The sequence below is a fragment of the Grammomys surdaster genome, unplaced genomic scaffold (assembly GCF_004785775.1).
Source record: "Grammomys surdaster isolate TR1022 unplaced genomic scaffold, NIH_TR_1.0 243, whole genome shotgun sequence".
Taxonomy (NCBI): Eukaryota; Metazoa; Chordata; class Mammalia; order Rodentia; family Muridae; genus Grammomys; species Grammomys surdaster.
The window spans coordinates 2551847-2569498 of record NW_021604688.1 but is presented as its reverse complement, the minus strand read 5'-3'; the positions used below and the strand labels follow the sequence as shown (position 1 = coordinate 2569498).

Here is a 17652-nt window from a genome sequence, read left to right as displayed (position 1 = left end):
TGACCTAATGTCCATGTTATGACAGCTAGTATATTTTATATACCGTATATAGGCAGGTACACACACACACACACACACACATTTAAAACAAAACTGTAAATTTAATGTTTATTTTTTAAATTAAAGTAAGTTAAAGTTACTTGACAATAAGGTTTTTTTTTATAATCATCCCTGAAGGTAATTTTTACATCCCCAGGTATCGCAAAATCAAAGCACCTCATGCTCCAGTGGTAGAACTATTTTGGCCTTCAAAGAATAAACAGCTCTAGGAGTTTACCAGAGGCACTTGCCCATTAGATAGGCACTTCCTGGGGATCCACATGAAGCCCGTTGGTGATTCCGTCACTGACCCAGAGAGAGCTTGATGTTCCGTGCGGCCCTTTCAGGTTCCTACATGACACTTATTTGACAGGTTGAGATTCTGTTAAGAGAATTTAAGAAATCTAGACGTAAGATGTAGGTGTGGCTGTTTGGTGTTTTGTTTTTTTTTTAAATACAGGAAGCTCTGGGTTCGACCCCAGCACACCCCAGCTATGGTGGTGTAGTATTGTCTTAGCACCTGGAGGAGTAGAGCATCCTCCCAGTGCTGCATGATGAGAACTGGGGGTCAGCCTGGGATACATGTACACGAGATATAAAGGGGGAAGGAGAAACATGTTACCAACAGGCATTTTCTTGTATTTCTTGCCTTCCCTTCCTTTTGCTTCAAGAAATTTACATTCAAAAATACCTAGAGTCTGGTGTGGCATCACAAGCCTTTAATCCAATCTCTCGGGAAGGCAGAGATCTGTGAGCTCTAGACGGGCCCGTGCCATGCAGTGAGACTCTGCCTCAGAAATAAAACAAAATAAACATACTAAGTATTTCAGAGTAACTTAGTCACATGCCTGCTAATAGTCACTAAAAATAAAAGGAAGATATTTTTAAAAATAACTTATCGGTTCATTCAAAAGTAGCAAACCTATTATATGTTAAAATAAATTACACGTCTGTGAAAAGTAATGAATGTTACCCAAACAAGTTAGTCAGAATCATCCCTTCCTTTTCATCTGACTAAATATAGTAAATGGACTGGATTTTCATGTTCGTTTATATATTCATTTTAATATGCTGCTCCAGTAGAAGTACATAAAGAAAGTTCAGATTAACCCAGACACATAGAAATGGAAAAGCCTCTTTAATAGCCATATGAGAACATTTTAGATATTTTTTAATACAACTCCAAAAGTCGGTATGCATCATATTTCAACATCCCACATCATGTGAAATCATAGTATTAATTAATACTTTATACTCTTATTAATACTTGTTCTGTTTTCCATGAGCCTTTTGTCATTACATGATGTAGGGGTGTGTGCATGTACACCTTTGTATGTAAAATCAAATAATCATTTTTAGAATAGACTGTTTCAAAGGCTGGATATTATTCAGTGGTAGAGCACTCATCTAGCATACGGAAGTCCCTAGTTTTACCGAGGGGGAGGGGAAGTTGTTTCACTAGTCTGTACAAAGGTCCTAAACACTGGTACGCATCACTATGCAACATTAAAAAATCCATCTACTAATAATGTCCACAATCTCATTAGAAAAATATCTAAGTAAAATCCATTGTGAAACATAAGTTTGCTTGTATTCTATATTACACTAAGACTTCAAACTGCATCACTGTTAATGAACCTGAGAGCCAGGGTTCTGTAGCAACAATCCCACATGTCTGCAACTTGAAAAGCGGTAAGGTTCCATGGCAAAATCATCTGTCTTACCATTTTCAAGTATCCATGCTCCGTATCTAGACAGGATAGCCTGTAGTACTGCTTTGTCTGGGGCTACTGTGCCTGCTTAATTGCAGGTCCTTATTCAATAATTACTTAACTTCTTATCTGCCTTCTTGTGTCCAACAGAGTTGAAACGCTGAACTATCCCAGAGCAAATATTCTTACTCACCAAAGTCTCAGCACATGAGACAGAGTGTGTTTAAGGAAGTAAACAATAAAGGAAGTGTTGGCTTCCAAAAAGCTGAACGTCTAAACAAGGTTCACCTTCATTTTATTATTGCTGCTGCTATTTTAGGGAGAATACCAGAGGCTAACGTGAAGGAATCTGTGAGCCCCACAGATCAGGCTACTTGCAGATATCATCCTTTGCTTGCTTTTCTGACTTTCTTTTTTACTACTCCTCATCCTGAGAGACATGTGGGCTGTGTGGTTATTCTTTTCCATTCCTACTCTCTTACTACACGAGATGACAAGGGTACCTTGTTTTTGAGTCTCCAGAAACCTGTACAGGACTTTCCACATAGAAACTGATAGAAGACCTGGGAATTATTTCAAATCCTGTGTGTCTTCAGCTGCACCAACTAAATGAAGTCCTAGGATCAAACTGATTTAAATTTGCCTAAACAGATGCTTTTGCAAGATGCCTCAACTATAAATTTGTTTTCTTAGTGTCAGGGGAAACTAATATATCACTCAGTACTTACACACTTTTGTGGTTTATAAATTATTTTGTACTTTCATTCCCTCTTGTAGTCATAGTATCCATAGTCTATTTTTTTGCCTCTTATTGGGCTAGGAAATCAACACAGCTCTGTTTGATGTAAAAACATAAAATAATATAATATAATTAATATAATTAATATAATATAATAACTACGAGTAAGCACCATCATTCCCCATTTACAGATGAGAAAACTGAGGCTTAGTGATATTATTCAGTGGTAGAGTACTCATCTAGCATATGTGAGTTCCTAATTTTACCTGAGGGAGAAGGGAGATTGCTTAGGGGTTAAATAACCTGGTCATGTAAACCACGGAGGCAGAACCTGAGCATAGTTTTCGAACACCAAAGTTTCAGTCTTTCCCACTACAGCACACTCTTGGAAATTTGATTTTTGTTCTTCTTATTGAAAATACTCCAAATTCTTTATCAGAAGTTTTCCTCAAAACACTGTGGTTTGTGATTTGCTGTTTTTGGAAAGCTTACAAAAAGATTAAGAGTCTTAGGATTGGTGTTATTTTTTTTAAGAGTCTCAGAGCTAAATGAAAGCATCATCAAACCTGAGATATTTTGTTAGAGAGACAAGCGACAGCCCTGGAAAGCGACTTGGTTAAAGCTTTTAATATATCAAGCATTAGGCAGGGTGCTAGGCTACTTAAAGATTCTTTGCATTATTTTCCCCATAACCTAATAATATTTTTATTTTAATATATTCTATTCAAAATACTACTCAAGCTGTACTTAGTAAACTAATGAAATTTAATATCCTGATTCATATTACAGGCATAATAAAAATGTGTTCGAGAACCTTTTAAGTGAATTTGTAAATGATATGGTTGTATTCTTGGAAAATTCTATTATGTTGATATTGAATAGTGACATTGAAAGCACAAGGGCCTTGTAACTGTGACACACTCACTCTCTGGGTTCATGTGATTTACTAAAATTCAGACAAGTCATTCTTGTAGTGCATGTCTAAGGCAGCACTAGCCTTTGTCAAGCGTCTTGGTGTCAAATTTATAAATTTTATAAATTTTTAAAAAATAAAGTCCTGTGTTTGTGGGTATGAATTTGGCTTAAAACTCCCATTGATTTTTATCCCTAGTTCATTAACAAATAACAATTAAAATATCGTTCAGTTAAGTGTCCATTTATTAAGTATTTTTTTGCCAACTCTAGTTTTTTATGAGAGATAAGCATCAATAAAGAGGCAAAGAAAATAATCAAGCATGGCTTACCAAGTGTTTGTGTGCACTGCCCTGTTCCCGCAGTCAGCTTGCATCTACTCTGATGGGATACTTGACTCTATTGCAGGTTTTATATGACAGCAACTTGAAGAGTGGAAACAGGTATGATTATTAATGCTAAAACTGAGTCATGATATTAACTGACCCACTTATCTACAGACTAAAGATGCATGAGATAAAAATAATATAACTGTTCAATTGCTAACATCTGGAAATCTCTCTAGCATTTCACTTGGGTGAGTACATTAAGGAATATTAACTTTTAAGCATTCTCAGTGTGCCGATGTGAAGATACAGCTAGATTCCTCTAGAACATTGGCTCTCAGATGTAAGCCGCCATCACAATTACCTAGAAGGTTCTAAAGTCATAAACTGTTGTACTTCCTCAGCTCCTCCAGAGTCTCAATTTCAGTAGATGTGGGAGAGAATCTAAGAATCCGCATTTCTACAGGTTTTGGGGATGATTCCATTATTAATGGTCCAGTGGTAGAAACACTTTGGGCATCTCTATTCTAATATAACCAATATCATGCTAAATCATCATACTATCATGTAATATCATACTAAATGTAAGGTTGCAAAGTTTCATAATGAATTCACAGGGTTAAGTGAACTTTTGCCAAAAATAAAGAAGAGTGACAGTGAAGGAACGTGTAGCTGAATCTGTCACAGAGTTAGGAAAACAAGAAAACAAACTTCTCATAAGTGGCTTAAATAATGGAGCAAACACAAGGACGGGAAAGAAGGTCTTCATCAGCTCAATGTATTTGCACATCGTCTCAGCTGTTCATGATAGGTTTCAAAAGTGTCATCCCCGCACAAACACAATGACTTCACAGCGTCAGATTTGAATACAGAGGGAATTAAAGCAAAACAAAACCTTATGGAATCAAAGAAACACAGGATCAGAGGATATGGCTAAGTTTGAAAGGGCTTGCTGAACAAACATGAGGGCCTGACTTCAGCTCCCCAAGAAGCCACATTTAAAACTGGATGTAATAGCTGGCATCTGTAATTTCAGCTAAGGAAGCTGAGACAAACAGACCTGTGTTGTTCACAGTCTAGTGAGTGCCAGCTTCAGTGAGAGGCACTGTCTCAAAACACTGGAGAATTAGTGAGGATAAACATGGCATTGAATTCTAGCCTCCACACTTACAGGTATGTACATGTGCCTTCATGCCCTCATGTAAATACACACAAACACACAAACACACACACACACACAGAGAGAGAGAGAGAGAGAGAGAGAGAGAGAGAGTGTGTCACACACACACACATACACACACAAGCACGAGCATGGCAGGAACTCTTCCTCCAGCTGAGAACACTTTAGATAAGCTTTGAAAAACTTTCTAAAGACATTGCTTTTCATTCATATGTAACAATTCCAGATTTAAGTTTGAAAAAGGTTAACTTCATGGAGCATGAAGACGTCAGTAAATGATCAATTGCTAGAATAGACCATCTAGATCCTTGCCTGTGCATCTTTTGGGGGGCTGTGATCCTCCCAGATTCCTTTGTCCAACTAGCCATGCAAATTCATCTGCTGCCTGTAGGCAATGGCCAGATGCACATTTTTCTTCCTGAAACTGTAGGTGATACCAGAAATGACTCCGATTCCTAAAACCACAGAAATTAAGAGCAATACTGGTGCGCAGACACAAGTCAATAATAACCCCTGGGATAGGCGACGTCCTCCAACAGCCTCATCATCTTAAACTCTGCATCACTCAGCAATCTTTGTCAGCTATGGATTACAAAAACCAAGAATCATCTGGGATAAGAGATAAAATGTTTTAAGTTCAGCTTGTTATGTCTAATGTAAAAGAGGTCCAATTAGGCAATCTAGAACCAGTGCAATGGTTTCTGAGTTCACCAGGAGCCAAATCGCTTTCAGCATCATGGATCACCATCAAAAGTGTCAGGCTTGTCTTCGTGATTTTGGTTGTGCTGCTAGGTTTCAGCTGATGAGAGGAACATTCTCACAGCACATTGGAGGGCAGGAAGAAGGCCAAGTTCCCAGTCCTGCCTTAAAGAGACTTCCTAACTACACCACAGCAGTCCCTCCTCCATGTGGCTGTCAGGAAGGTTGAGAATATTAGTTTGTCATAAGGAACTCAAGTAAAAATTAAGATTCTGTTAGAAGAAGGAAGACACATAGTTGGTGTCATCAGATACAAAGAAAATAAAATTCTTACCTTCCATCATAGAAAGTGGTTAAAGGGGGCTAGCTCTCCTCAACATCACACTGCTTGAGAGTCAGTTTTTGTAGAACACAAGAGCTACCTAGATGGGGTAAATTCAGAGGCCTGGCATCCTGAGGCTGCAATTTAGCACCCCAGGTAGTGTGTGACTGAGGGGTTGCCTGGGACTCTTTTAGAAGCCCCACAGCTTCCTTACCGATTATCAGCCAGCTTTCATCACTGCCTGTCACGTTGTTGATATTCCTATTTAAAACAAACAAACAAACAAACAACAACAAACCAACTTGCCTATTCCTCTTTAACTCTGTTATCCTCCATAATGATATCTGGCAGATGGACACAGTCTCACTCTTTCAAATGCTTGTTCAACTGATACAGAAAAGCTGGATCAATGAGAGATGGATTTTAGGAATGCAGTTAAGTTCTTTGAAGGCAGGCCCTAGCAAGCTTCCCCAGGAGGAGTTAACCTGAGTTCCACACTGGATCTGTGCTGCTGTGATTCTAGTGGATAGAAACGGCCAGGATCAGGCACCACAGTCAATCTAACAGTGAGTGATTAACAGCCAAGACTGAGCTCTGGTGCTTTATTCCAAGCCCCTGCTCTGGCATCTCTTTAACACTCAGGTAAATGTCAAAAATGCATCCAGGGATTATAGCTGACAAGGGGTAAAAGCCTTCATGTTGTCCTCCAAAGGTTAGGGTTCCCAGGCCCAGTTGGAAGCCCTAGTCTCCAATAACCATTAATCCACTCTCCTCTTGTAGGAGTGAGCATATTTATGGCTGCAGTCACTAAAGGGTGAAATAAAGATTAGTTTTTAGTTAGGAACGCAAAGCTTTTGAGATCAATACAAACACACTGCTGAAATCAATCTAAAGTTTGGAATTTTTAAGTAAAGATTTACTAGGCTTTCTTGTACATTTAATTTTCCAAAGGGAAAATAAGCCCAGAAATGTAACGTGGTAATCAAACTGAATAAACACCAGCCACTCTGTAAGCTGACCTGGGTTATGCACATATCAAATAAGTGTGAAAAGCAATAAAAATGTCCATAATGTAGATTGTAAATTTTCCCACAAACAGGTAAAAGCCAAAGCACACATATAGATTTACATGATAGGAATTCTAGCAGATACACTTGTCTACTCAAAAATATAAATAATCAATAGGCATTAATAATGAAGTTATTCATGCATTTCCTTATTACCTTGCATATTAGTATTTCAGTTATTTGTACTTACTTAGATAAATAAATGTATAGTCATATTTTTTCCAAAATCTTTCAAAAAGATATAGACTTATTCTGAAAAACAAAAGCTGCTGTTTGGATGAACGAGTAAGTGGACCAGAAACACACAGCTTGCTATAGTCCTTGGCCGTGCATATTTGATATGTATATACAATTTATTATGCAATTTCTTGAGATCTGACAAAGTAATTGTCTGGCAAACCATAACTTTAATGACTTTTTTTTCTGTTTCATATGAAAAGATTGTAGGTATTTTTGGAAAATGGCTTAATAGAGCAAAGACAGTAAGTTTGCTTGTTGTGTTTCTTTAGTTTGGGGAGATTCGATTTTTTTTTTTTTGAGAACTATGGTTCCATGTAGTAAGCTTATTTCTTCAGCAAAATGCATGAGGCTTCCAGTATGTTATGGCTACAGAAATTATTTAAACTACTCTTGGGCCTTTACAGTAGAAATGCATCTCTTCTCAATAGAGTATGGAAGAATGGGAGTACCCTTCACCCTCTATAGGATGCCAGAAATCGAGTATATCAGAGGTAGGACATGGAAGTAGAGGAAACCAGAGGTGGAAGTAGAGACACTGGGGGATACTTAGTTTTTGATTAGGTTATTGTGATAAGAGCTTTGTGCTTTCCCACAATTGTTAGAGCATAAGATTCTCAGGTCACTTTAGTCAGCTCTACTGTCAAGCTCGGTTTGGGTCTATTTGCCTGACTCTGGAGTCAGATTCCAAGCCCGTTTGCATATAGTGTATTCTGTCCACTCACAAGACAGGGATTTTGGTTGTAGAAATAGCTGCTGCTCTCTTTGAAATCTTTAGAGGGTACCACTACACGTTGTAAATGCCTTGTGTTAGTATTGGCATCTTCTAAGCATTAATATGCTTTTTGGAAAGTTACAAAGCCCCTAAGAAAGCATGGGTATATATTATTAATAGAATCAACATGGGTCATAAAAGATATTTTTTTTACCTCACTAAAACTGTTACAGAGTGGTAAAATGACATTTTAACTAATGTCATTCACCAAAGATGGGTAAAATAAATCTCAAGTGTTACAAAATTCGTATACATAATAATTATATATACTACCTATATGAGAAGACACAAAGTGGTGAAATATGTATATTTGTGCTATATGTATATATCCATTTATTTTAATAAGTTCTTTTTGCGAGAAGATGTATGTTACAACCAAGATTAGCTCACACACTTTAGGGGTTGATGTCATGGGGCCATTGGAATAGAGCAATATGGAGTGAAGGTGGCTAGTTACCATCATGAATCTGTGAATTTGGAAGTCAGGTTAGGAGTCCCCATGCTGGAAGAGTTTCTGGGTTTCTATAGATCTCTGAGCCATACTGAATGATGAGCCTTGATGATTAAGTCTCATAACACCATGTGCTCTTCCAGTGTATAAAACTCAAAGCATTCCTTCTAATGCCTGATCTATGATCTTCCGTACTTCAGTACATGACACATACATTGAACATATGTGACAAGTGAATGATGGATGAGTGATTTGAAGAATCTTTATATGTCAGTACGACCGGAATAAGCAAATTCAATTCTCGTATCCCAGCAGTGACAAGTTCACATCCCAAATGTCTCCAACTAGTCAGCTGAACCCTTGCAAACCACAAGATTTTCCAGGTCAGTCTGGGCTGGAGATGTGTAAGCAGAAGGAACTGAAAAGAACCCAAGAGAGACTCTAAAGAAGAGGAAAGCTCTGAAAGTAGACTCCAAGAGAGCGGAATTCAGACTTTGTAAGAGAATGTTCCTCAACTCTCGAGTCAAAAACAAAACAAAAACAAAAACAAAAACAAAAACAAAAAACTTACATTTAGTCCTGTTTCTTTATTCATCAGAAAAATTCATGGCTTCTTGTTAGAGACTTGGTAGGCTTCTCAAAGAAGTGAATGAGGGATGTGCACATGGACAGATACATACTCCCTATTACTTAATAAATTAAAAATATTAAAAAGCTAGTGTTACAGCAAGCATCTCTCTCTCTCTCTCTCTCTCTCTCTCTCTCTCTCTCTCTCTCACACACACACACACACACACACACACACACACAAACACACACACACAAAAGAAAATAGCACAAGACCAACAAACCATCTACCTACCTGATACAGGTCAATAATAATCTCTTCTTCCACTTTGACTGTGTTCTCTTTCATTACTCAAAACCTTGTCAGGCCTTTTCCCTGGAGAAAATAAAACATAAATAAGTTTATTCTTCTAGCATGATTCATCAATTTTTACTATTAATACTTTGGAGCATTCCTTTTTATTATTAATAATTTAGAGCATTTCTTTCAGCTTCCCATCAGTAAAACAATGTACATGAAAATACTTTCTTTAATTTTCTTCCCATGTGAACTGTGAGATTTCAAATGTTCTGAGGGCAAGGAAGCATCTTAAAAACCTCCATGTTCTTCAAGGACTTTGCAATAGCCGCACACGATCACTGCAGAACAACCAGCTGCCTGCCCTACACTTTCTTATCTTGATGATGTATGAGTGAGCAAGTCCCAACAGTGGGAAGTCAGAATACATCATTTATATGAGAGACAAAAGGGATGAAAAAGGAGAGGGAGAAAGGGTAAAGAAAGAAGACAGAGAGGCAAGGAGGCATCCAGTTTCATTTGACAGAAAAACCAAGTAAATTAACAAATAGAGTGGGATATGGGAAGATAAATATCCCTACAGATAGAAATAAATCCCCATAGGGAATTTAACTCAGTCCTTAGCATCACAAACATACTAAATTCTATAACTGAACTCTACACAACATCAACACAAAATGAAAATATTCAAATTCATATTTGTCATGTTGTATTAGCCATGGCTGAATGTTACTATAGGATTTTGATTTTTTTAAAGCAACATTAAGTTAATGGATTGTTTTTTAAAAATACAATGAGATACTCAACAGTATTCCTTATTAACTCAATCTGCTAATACCTAAAATGTAGGCAAGCTTTCAGATCCTGCTCTACAACATGCCATTCTCAAATATAGACTGTGAACAGCTTAAGTAAAGTTTTATGACTAGGCAGCTAGGAAACCAACAATGGAGTAGGGGTGGAATAGAAAACTAAGAAAGATATAATAAAAAAAATAAGAAACCAGATTTTATGAAAATGGAAAAGGAGAGAGCTTTGCACTAACATGAAAAAAGCTAAGAGCACAGACAAGAATCTAAACTATAAACAGGTCTTCTGCGATCCAGTGTCTCAATGAAAGTGATAAATTCTATGATGTAACAATATTAGCCTCATAACTATCTCACTAAAACTTAGATGATTACTTTCCATTAACTATAAAAATTATTAGTGGCTATTTGGACAAAAGAGACACACATCTTCATTTTTTAAGGATGAGAAAAGGAGGGAATAACATTGTCACAAATAAAATGAAAAATTTGAGGGTGGAGAAGTAGATTAGAATAATTTACAACTTCAGGTAATACATCTCTATGATAAAAAATGTTGTCCTGGTTATGAGGGGAATGTTCCATAGTTTTTAATGAGCATTCAGAATTTATCATGCCTACTATAAAATATTCTACTATCTTTTGAAACCTTTGAAATATGTGAAACGATTTTGAAAAATGCATGATTTCTGTTGATACACTCAGAATACTTCCACTTTCTTGATTCATATATGACCTACTTCTCAAGTGGTGACTGTGTGAATCTCTCTGGTCCCCAGCCTCCATGCTAATTTCAGGAGAGAATGAATACACTTTCCACTCTCCCACAGCCTAAACTTTCTGCTTATTTTACTAGGAAAGTTCCCAATTGTTCATTAAGAGCTATTTGTTTTAGCCACTGCTCTTCAGTTCACCCTGACAGAGTAGTTAACGGAAGAGAAGGCTTTATGTACCCCTACATACAGGGAAACAGAGGCAAGACCTGAAAGAGGAAAAATGATGTGTGTAGAGTCACAAGGGGTGTGAGAGTCAGAAGCCAGAGGCATCCTCCCTTAACTGGGTCACTGGACTGAACGGACAACAGAGAACAGTTCATAGTCAGGAGTGGGCTCAGCATTCCACCATTAATAATACATATCCTACATTTTTAAAAGCTTAATTTCCTGAAACAAAAATGAGCTGCCATTGTTGTCAAGGGTAAAGGAGTGATTATTTTTAAACATATAATAAACATATAGAGCATACAATATTAAAGAGCAAAGTAAAAAATAGTGATACTTTTGTTAAAGTAATCGATCACCCTTGGAATAGAAATATAAATTATTGCTGCCCGTGGAGAAGCAGATGTATCCTATCTTCCACCGAGAAGGCAAAACTTGTTGAACAAAAGGCAAAACAGAGATAAAGGGAAAACTAAGACAGGATGCCCTAGCTGTGCCTGGTTGTTGTTGTCATTATCATTGTCGTCATTGTTGCTGTTCTTGTTGTCGTCTTGTTTGACAACTATTCAGATGGCACTCTCTAAGCAAGTATCCGCTCTACATAACACATCCTTGCTAAAGGATCATAAACTCCTTTGAGGTAGGTGATGCAGTAATCCTTCTCCTGAGAGAGTTTAATGCTAAAGTTATTCCATGAAAAGTGCCAGACCCAAGGCACCTGGGGTTCCTCCCCAGAACCCTTCTCAGAACCCAGCACTGAACTGTGTCTTAGCATTTTCATATAAGTAACAGTTGCCTAAAACCTCGGTGTTTGCTGAGTGATGGAAACATTCTAGAAGGTCCCATTAAGCTCCTTTCTGTGTGCTGTAGACAAAAGTTTCAGAAAATTATAGAGTTTTCTTAATTGTAAGACAACAAATTAATAGAATAAAGAACTTCATGAACGCCACACTGGTCAGATGCCCTAACCAATCTCTTTAACTGTAAAATGCTACACACACCCTATTTTTCTTCTGATAAACTTGAAAATTCACTTTTAATAATCCATTAACATGTTTATTGGGTAACTATTTTGCATATAATACAGAATTATGAACTATGGAAGATTTTTGCCAACTGCAATGCTCTGTTTTGAAGATTGTAGTTTTGTTGTAACAGTAAAATAGATTTCCCTAAATAAGGATCTAACAGATAAAGTAATAGCAAAATTATACAGAAATAAGAACTAAGAAATTAGGGACTTGCTTTTCCCAGCTACCGCAGTTTCCTCAACATATATTAATTATTAATTTTAGCTATTCACTTACTGTGTCTCACTTCCCTATATGTTTCCTCCATTGGACTATTAGCCCCTTGAGGACAAGAATCAATTCTATTCATTATTCTGTGTTCTATACTGGGTATGTTATTTGGTATGTAATATATCCCCAATATGTACTTGATGGATGAAAGATAAAAAGAAGGAATAAATAATGAATGCTTATGGGAGGCAGTGTCCGTGTAGTAGATTGGCTAACCTATCAAATCAGGTAGAATTTCAAGTCTCTCTTTGAAAACAGAAGATTCTGAAGTTTTTATCTTCCTTCCCCATCTTAGATTATCATTATTAAAATGATAATGGTATCTGTCCTTATCAGCTGATCTCACTATGGAATAAATCACCCCAAACAGTAATGACTTGGAACAGCATGGGTCTACTTAGCTGAGGGTTATATGGATAAATAGTTCAGGACATCCTATGGCTGCTGTCTTCTTGCTCTGGCTCTTTTGTGCATTTATGTTCACTGAGAATGTCTGGCCCATGTAGGGTCTCACCTTCCAACCAAACTAGCCTGGGGGGGTATCCCACACAGCTGCTTTTAGAGCTCAAGTGTTGACTTGGGGACAGTTAAAAGCATATAATGTCTCTTAAGGCTTAAACTCAGGATTAGTACAAAGTCACTTCTGGGGCATTCCATTGTTCTAAGAAAGTAGCTATGGCAGCTCACATTCAAGGAGTGGGAAATAGATCCAGTCCTAACTAAGGCAGGGAAGCTCTTGCAGTCTTACCAAATTCAGGATTAGCAAGAGACCTAAGAAACCAAAACATCTGAAGGATTTATAACAGTGTCCACCACACAGATCACAAACTCAATGAGCAATACTGGTTATTACTGCATGAAGCTGCCTTTAAAAAAAGAGAACTACTTGAGAGTTTTATTTGTAGGGCTCAAACCCTCTTCTTAGAACAAAACATAGCCATAAGTGTTTTATGCATGAGCCAGAGTGTCTACAGAGCAACTACCAGTGAGCAGTGTCCCCAGAGGAGCAAGAACTATTTACACACCTGGAACCTACAATGTCTAGAGCCAAGTCCACTCCTTGGAGCAAAATTAAACCTTTGGGTTTGGGTAAAATTCTAGCCAACAGCACCATTGCTTTTTCGTCTATCTTGAGAGCTGTTTGCCCTCCACTAAACCACATGTTGCTGAGGACTTTGGGATATCTCAGACCATGTCTAACTGAGATCTAAATTTTAAAAACCTATTGAGTTTGTGTTTGGTTTCTCTGTTCTTTTGTTTGGATGGAGCTGTGTGGCCTTTCCTTTACTGAATTTTATTCCACCTGTAACATGGAATCACCACTTCCCCGTTTTTGCATTTTTGCATTTTTGCATGTATTCTACATGGCAGCAATCACAAGGGTCAATTCTCATGAAGACTGAAGGGACAATTCATTACTGAAAGAAACAGAGTAGGCCAGGCTATGATGTTTATACAATTTGGTTATCCCTCAGAAATAAATATGCATTAGAAAAGTTACCAGGCAGGAAAATAGTTGCAGCAAAACAGTCCCTCATGCTAGGCACCCAAGCAAGCCTAGAACTGCTTTACAGATATTTCTAGTCTGTCCAATCCAACACAATGGCTGTGGACAACTGGAGCTCCCATAAGCCTGGATCTCGGCCACCTAAAAGGCTGACAAGAGCACTCAGAGCTGAAGGCTGCTCCCTTAGACAGTGGTTATTCCAGCATCTTCCCACTATACATAGCTTAATGCAGAGTAGCTGATGAATACTTTTGATAATTCTGCTGAAGTATAAAGACTGCCTAGATTAGATGACTACATGATTGTTGTTATTGTTGTTGTTTTTTCAAAGACAATCCTCTTCTGCCATGTGAAATCTATCCTGCTGAGTGCTCTTGAAGAGTCACGTCCTTCCTACCATTTTAAAAACAACAGTGGCAGAGTTGCAAGCCACTGATAGTGCTCAGCGGGATAGATCAAACACACAGATGCAATTTCTGTATGTTGAACAGTGAAGTGGGATAAAATTCAAATGCTTACAATCGCTTAGTAGCTGCCATCTGATTGCTGCAAATTGAATCTTTCATAACAGGATTTATTGTAAATAGTGCCATTGCATTTGAGAGTCCAGCAAGCATTGCAGTCAACGCCTATACAAGACGCTAGAGGTATGAGGTTTACAAGATATACATAGCTATTTGCTCACTGATTACGAGGGATTTTTTGTTTGCTAGTTGGTTTTAGTATTGGTTGCTTACAGAATACCCATAGTTGTTGTTGTTTTCCCTCTAAAAGCACAAGCATTATCATATTTACTAGCTTTAAGATGCAGAAGACAATGCGCCAAGCACTTCATCTCAAGACCTGCTTCACCATGAGAAGTTCCTACTTCTACTTGCTCTCCTTTCCCGATAGATATTAGATAACAAAATCACAAATAGATACAAACTCTGAAAACGTGCCTTTTGTACTCTTGGAAAGCACGTCGAAGCATGGCAGCGCCAATATTCATAATCAGTGACATCTATACTAATAGTAAAAAGAAAAAAGTTAAAAAATTCAAAACAGAATTTAATCCCTCCAAAGTATGTTTTAATTCGTGATACAATGAAAAGGCTGTAATTTATGATCTTGTCATTATTCTACGTAGGGTTGACTTCCAAGTATGACCAACAGGAAATATAAGTTGAGCATGCACTTTGCATGCATGAGAATGTGGTTAATACTCCACATGCTTCAAATCTCTAACTCTTAATGACATTGAACCCCCGAAAGGCAGTGCATTGCAATCATGCAGTCTTCCTTTGCAAGACCCCCATAAGAGATGTTCAAAAATGAAAAGGATTTTAGAATTTGGACCAGATAACTTCATTTGTTTTCTTTCTTTCCTTGGTCCTAAAGAGCAACAACAACAATTAGATCCCGTCTGTATCTTGTTATGTGTTCAGTTTTGCTGGTAAATGTGAGGGGAGAATGCAAGACCTCAACTGGACCAGAATAAAGGCATCTTACTCTCCAGTAAGGCAGGAACCTGGAGAGCAAAGGGCCTTTGCAAGGGCTTTGGTTTTATTCCCCTTCATTTGTTTGAGTAAACATCTCACATGCATGTTAATGTTATCATTCTAGCTGGGAAATTCCCCATTTCTAAGCCTTGAAAATTTCAGCTTCCCCCCCCCTTCACTTAAGCAGGTGTCTTTCCATCTCTCATGAACCAAATGAGGGGGGTTTGTAAAAAGACAACCCTTGGGTGATTTTAATAAGTTTACTAACCAGAGCACATGAGAGTGGATCATATTCTATATTTATTGACAAACAAAATTCAATTTAATTCATGTCTAGCATTGTCTTATAATCATTTTATTCAAGGGCATATTTTTCTGTTTCTGCCCACCCTAGTGTGGGGTGAGCATGAGGGAGTAGAGGTTCTTGGACACCTCCAGCTCCCATTGACAGCCTATATGAGGGTACCATACATCATGAGATAAGTCTGAAGAACATGTCCTCTACCAAAATGCACATGTCTTTCTGGTCCTAGAAATGTACATGTCTTTCTTTAAGGTCCTAGAATCAGACTGAGGTCCATTCTGAATGCTAAGTAGGGTCAACAGTGTGAGCCCTATGGGATGGCCCTTATTTATCAAGTGAACTCCCAAGTTGAAAGGTTACATTTATGAAATTGCAGCTGGGTCCCCTAACAGTTAATCCTAGCTCCTGCAAACTAAAGACTCTTAATTGAAACACAAATCTGACAATATGATAATGTTTTAATAAAAATGTGGTTTCTGCACTCTTATGTGGCAAAGACTGACAGAGAACTTCAAAAGAGGTTGCTTAACCAGATGAAAATAAGAAGAGAAAAAAATATGTTTTCCAACAAAACCATAAAGCTTGAATAGTACAGAGAGAAAAAAATCAAGAACTGTCCTCTGTTTTACCAACTCTGCTTCCCCACCCCTGGCGTGTGCTCTAGGCCCTCCCAGGCAGGGACTGGTATCTTGCAAGTCAGCCCCATGCCCTAGATACCAAGACAGGCTAAAGTGACATCCTAGCATACTTTGGGATCAGACAGCTTCTGCATTTGAGAGTATGAGGGGACTGGGGGTGGGAGGGAAAACCCAGCATAGCGATGTTGTGCAAGCTGCAAACAACAGCATATACACAGACAAAAAAGTTTGCATATTGCACAGAGCGCTTGAAGATCATAAATCTATGCATGAGAAAGATGTAGTGGAAATTTTGGGGGGGATTAGAGTTTATTTTTGTCATCTCTGTGAGACAGCTACTCATTCATCCAGATCACAGCTAAGAAAAAAGCTGGTCACAGAAATTAGCAGTTTCAGCTCAGCAGCGAAGTCGCCAGCCTGTGAAGGCAGAGAGAAATTGACTAATTAGCAATGCGCACTAAAACTTGACGGTTCTTTATAGAGAGAAGAGAAGAGAGAGGGAGAGAGAGGGAGAGGGAGGGAGGGGGGGCTCGCTTTTTCCCCTTCTTTCTTCCAAAGATGTTTGAAATCGCAGTCATTTACGCTCGACAATTTTTACAATAGCCTTGAGCCATAATTTTGCGAGTCTCTCCAGCATCCATCCCCCTGTATGGTCTCTCTCTACTGGCCAAGCACGACCATTTCTCTCCCCAACCGTGGATTTCCTATTACTCTCGTTACGACTCACTGAGCCCCAGGCCCAAGGATAATGATGTGTTGTTTCTTGGTAGCATAATTTGTCACACGTACATTTTTTCTTCTTCTTCTCTTGCAGAAAGCTCTGCTCCCTCTCTCTCTCTCCCTCTCTCTCCCTCTCTCTCCTCTCTCTTTCTCTCTTTTCTCCCTCTCCTATATTTTCTTGCTGTTGCTAATTCATGGTGATCAAATGATGTACGACAAAATAAATTGTACAGAGTGACTGCCTGGAGTTGGGAGCCAGAAGGTGTGTTCCCCTCCCAAGGAGAGAACAAACCTTTAAAAAGGAAGGACAATTGATTTTGGGGGGAGCTTAAGTGAGCCCTGACTTTGCAGCTGGCTGACAGCAGGTAAGTTTCTGGCCTTGGGTTTGCCTTGGCTGTATTTTCCTTGTCTTTTGGGGTTGTTGTGGGTGCGGGAGGGGGTAGTTTTGGGGGGGGTCGTGTGTCAAACGCTTATAAAGAATAAAACTCCCATTGCAAGAAATAAGCAGATGGGAGGTGGAAGCGGGGGGGGGGAGAAAAAGAAGGAAAGACTAGGAAAAGATGGGGGGGGTGACTAGACAACGAAGCTGGGAGAGCAAGGGAAAGGTATGACCGGGAACACTTCCAG

At 38.4% G+C, this 17652-nt stretch overlaps 1 long non-coding RNA gene across 1 annotated transcript; it reads right to left on the bottom strand.

The window, feature by feature from the left end:
* Positions 1–253: 253 nt before the first annotated feature.
* LOC114627134 lies at positions 254–3854 on the bottom strand. Its single transcript, XR_003712339.1, has 3 exons — positions 3735–3854; positions 731–826; positions 254–421 (listed from the first exon to the last, which is right to left on the bottom strand). It is a non-coding gene; the product is annotated as an uncharacterized LOC114627134 (long non-coding RNA).
* Between the last annotated feature and the right edge of the window lie 13798 nt (positions 3855–17652).